Source organism: Octopus bimaculoides, chromosome 9, assembly GCF_001194135.2.
Source record: "Octopus bimaculoides isolate UCB-OBI-ISO-001 chromosome 9, ASM119413v2, whole genome shotgun sequence".
In the NCBI taxonomy this organism is placed as follows: Eukaryota; Metazoa; Mollusca; class Cephalopoda; order Octopoda; family Octopodidae; genus Octopus; species Octopus bimaculoides.
Window position 1 is genome coordinate 2,517,741 of NC_068989.1, and position 4,211 is coordinate 2,521,951.

The following is a 4,211-nucleotide window of genomic DNA, read 5'->3' on the forward strand; positions in this document are numbered from 1 at the left end:
TATATATATATATATATATATCAGGTTCTGCCAGTGGTGCGTATCTATTTTTTCCAGTGTTTTAGACATTTGGAAATTTGAATGTTTGCCTCATCATCAACAGAATTATGAATTCATGTGTATTTCTTGCTTTTATGGAACTTAGCAAATAATAATTACTGGAAGTTTGTGAAATAAATACAAGGACAAAGAAAACGGTTGGTTGGTATTTTGTATCGAAAAACATAAAGACCCCAGAGACAGCTATCGTGCTGTCTGTTGGTAGGGTGAAGATGGTTTAGAGATCTTTGTAAGCTTTTGAATGGCGACAACCAGGGCTGCAGACATATACCTTTCTCTGATCCAGTTTGTCGACCAAAATGTTTCCGTTGAGTCTTTGTCTTACTACAAACAAAACAGCATTGTTATTTATAAGTTCGACGCAGTCCCACAACCTCTTTTTTTCAACTTGCCTTCCTTCAGTCAATATCTCTTTGTATTTGCAATAGCATTGTAAACATTTGTTGCTTTCTGCCTGTATAACACTTATATATCGTATTTAAACAAGAAATAAGCCTAAAGTTTTTCGGTATAATAATCTATAGTATTTTCCTTCATAGTTATATTTTTTCTGTGCAATGGCAAACAAGTTTGCCAACTCAATTTCACTTTCTGTAACTTGTATAAATATATAGATGAATGATCTTCTGTTAGTGTCAATATCTTTTACTAATATTGACAGGTCTAGCCCAGGAGCTATCCATTTATAATAACTTTCTCACAGGTTTACTGGAAATTTCGCGGTTTTTATCATATGTGTTATTGTTGATGTCAGTTGAAATAGTCTTCCAAAATATTCGTTTATGATGCATTGTAGTTGGAATACCTCTTAAATTCCAGCTTTTAGACCAAAATGATTTGCAAATTTTCTAAGAGTATTTTACTGGTGTTTCTTCTCAGTCTTCAATAAACAACTTCTTGATTAGAGGTAAAATTCTGATTGATTATGGTTCCCGATTCAGTGCTATGGCTAATTTTGATAATGAAGTTCCTTCTTCAATGTCTTCGTAACACATTTTCTCACTCAACGTTTTGAGTCATACATTTACTGATTTGCCCATAAGAGGTTGGATTACATCATGTAACTGAAAATGCAACCGACTTATTCACTTTAGACTTAAACATGGCATCTTTATATCTTATTTTGCATCGCAAGTAGCGAACATTCTTCATTTTGTTTTATTTATGTGTGTTTTTTATCACCTGGTTGGATGAGGTCAGATAACATCTTCAACACATACAGTATTGACATTTGTAAGGCGTTGCTTCAGAGTAAGAACAGCCATATTCAGATAGGAACTAGATGTTCAATAGTTGATAGTGCCATATATTCATGTATATTCATATAATATTTAACAAAATTGTCCATATTTAATATGAGGCGTTATTTTCTTTCATATAGAAAACAACTTCATAGAGAACTTGGATACTTTCAACACAAACTACAGTGTTAAATTGATTTTAAATTGATGTATATGTGTTAATTGACTTGAGTTGCGATTATATGACGATGACGTCAGCAGATTCTTTATATTTCTGACAGTCTTCCATAATGGCTTTCCGCAAACATTTTTTTTTCTTTAAGTTGGCTGATATTATAATAGTTGAAATAGCAGGCGCAGTTTTTGACAAGTCTTCTGACAACGAATTCTGTGTGTATATATATATGTATGCATGCATTATGTATGTACGTTTATATGTATGTTTGCATGTATGCATGTTTATATGTAAGAAGGTATGTATGAATAGTTGTATGTGTGTACGTACGTACGTATGTACACAGAGCTAAACGAGAACATTAATGATATAGAAATCCTTAACACTGACCGTCGATATTGATAAGAGCATTATTCTAAATTTTTCTTTGTTATATTTCCTTTAATCGTTTTATTTCAGACAGCTGACGACATCGAAATTACTTACGTTGTTTCATAGCCAATGCCATAGGTTGGTGGCTACCATGAGAATCAGAATCAAATTCACGCTATGCTCTTTGAAAGCTTAGGAAATGCTGAAAATTGTATTTAAAAATATGAAGTATTTGCAAATCTCACCAGCTTATTGGTGATCCATATGGAATCACCGTCATAAGGAATATTCCGAGTGAAATGGAAGCATTTGTATGAAACCTGTGAGATCTTCAAAACCTAACGAACACCAGAGAAAGGGGAGAAATACTTATTAGTTTGAAGATCGTGCGACAGTGCACATGTGACTAATGAATCATTCACATTATCGATAGATTCATATTAGAGATTAAACGAAAAAGAAAACAAAGATAACTTTGTTGCTATTATGATATTCAACCATGTTTAAGTAAATATTCAACCAAATATCTTATCGAAAAAAATACTTTCCATGAAGGGAAATTAGATTTTTCAAGATGCTCATTCCATATAAGCTTGGTGACTTAGACATTAGTGATCGATGAGAAATATATTGATCAATCCACGAGAGCAAAAGAAGAAGAAAAACAATCTAGCTAAGCTTCAAGAAAGATAAGTGATTTTCTGTTGTTTTGAAAAACTGCCGCAGCTTACTAAGTGTGGAATAATATTTGTGAACAGCGCCAGTTTCACACATCCATGTTTATTAATACATTGCGTAAGCAATTAGATTTGTGCGTTAAGTCTTAAACTAACAGTTTTCATGACAGTCAATGAGTCGGTTGCAAAGGCCGAGGCAGAAGTTTGGAAAATCTAGAGACGGAAAATAAACTCCAGCAATTTTCTCATACAAATAATATACTGCAAAACACGCTCGCGCGCGAAAACTTAATTTTCTTTGGAAAAATCGTTTGGGTAACGTTGCTATGTAATAAAATATATTGTTTTAATTACTTGATATTTTCTCTACCAAAAAGTAATTATTAGTGGAAACATAACAGTCATGTCCGGTTTTTTTTTTACATTTTTCATTCAAATAACATGAGAGGAAATTAAATCCCTCATCCGATAAAATATGTAACAGTTGTTGGTTGTGTTTTAACTGTAAATTAGCTCTGATTCAGCTGACCGATGGCCAAAGTCTATGGAAACCTTATCAGATCTTCTTTTGGTGTTTTGCTTTATAAATAACCTTCGATATAGCTGTGTCAAGATTAAAGAAAAGTTCTGCTACATACCTTTCCTACGAGAATTAGCCAGGTATGTGACAAATATGCATTTCCCTGTTTCTTAAAATTAGCTCAAAATTGGTCTACGTATCAAGGCGGTGCCCCAGCATGGCCGTAGTCAAATGACTGAAACAAGTAAAAGAATAGGTCAAAGGAGCTCCACGATAAAACTAAAACAGTGTGTGTGTGTGTGTGTGTGTGTTTGAACACATTCTAATAATTAAAAAAAACCAAATTCCTGCTAATTTGATTAAAAGTTCATAAGCGGAAAGCTGACTGAATCGTTACTGCACCGGACAAAATGCTGCTAAGCATTTTGTCCATCATTACTTTCTGAGTTCAAATACCACCGAGTTCGACTTTGCCTTTCATCATTTTGGGGTCGTTAAAATAAGTAACAATTGAGAACTAGGATCGATGTAATCGACTTGGCCAACTTTCACGAAATTGCTGGCCCTGTGCCAAAATTTGAAACCAATATGATTAAAAAAATGTTTAGAAAAAAGAAACGGAAATCTTAATACCAAACTCTGCAAACAATCCAATCAGCTCCGACAAACATAGAATTTACGTTTTCGTAGAACTTCGGAGTATTCTGATGTGACTTTATTTAATACGAAATATGTCATAATTATTAATAGAAGTTTTGATTAAAGAGCAATTTCAGAAATTTGGTTTGAATTACGTGATTCTTCATTTATTGCATTATCAAATTTTAATGGAATCAAAAAGGCATGGAAATTGATTTCTTTGTTTAGTTGGCAATAATTGAAAGCAAATAACCATTCCAACAGATTATTTAACGTCAGTCTAAAAGCTAATGAACTATGGCATAAACCCATCACTATTAGTCTGTAAAACTACAATCAAGAGGAAGTCTGTTTGCGTAGAACAAGGCAGTCACAGGCGAATGTTTATTTAAATATCTGTACATACCGATTATTTTATTTCTTGTTCGGTTAGATGTGTAACCCGTACAATCACACACACAAACACACACTTAGATGTGTGGATGCACATGCAGATACATATATATATATATATATATATATATATA

The 4,211-nt window shown here is 33.0% G+C and overlaps 1 protein-coding gene and 1 long non-coding RNA gene across 4 annotated transcripts in view; one reads left to right on the forward strand and one right to left on the reverse strand.

Annotated features, from left to right (window-relative positions):
• The window catches only part of LOC106878352 (PDF receptor), a 239,648-nt gene that overhangs the window by 177,739 nt on the left and 57,698 nt on the right, over window positions 1-4,211 (forward strand). The gene's annotated exons all lie outside the window — the stretch shown is intronic.
• Window positions 1-4,211, reverse strand: part of LOC106878353 (uncharacterized) — an 18,337-nt gene that overhangs the window by 12,492 nt on the left and 1,634 nt on the right. For both annotated transcript variants that reach the window (XR_001410496.2, XR_008264839.1), the window contains exon 2: window positions 3,164-3,280. This is a non-coding gene — a long non-coding RNA (uncharacterized LOC106878353). The remainder of the gene's footprint in view (window positions 1-3,163; window positions 3,281-4,211) is intronic.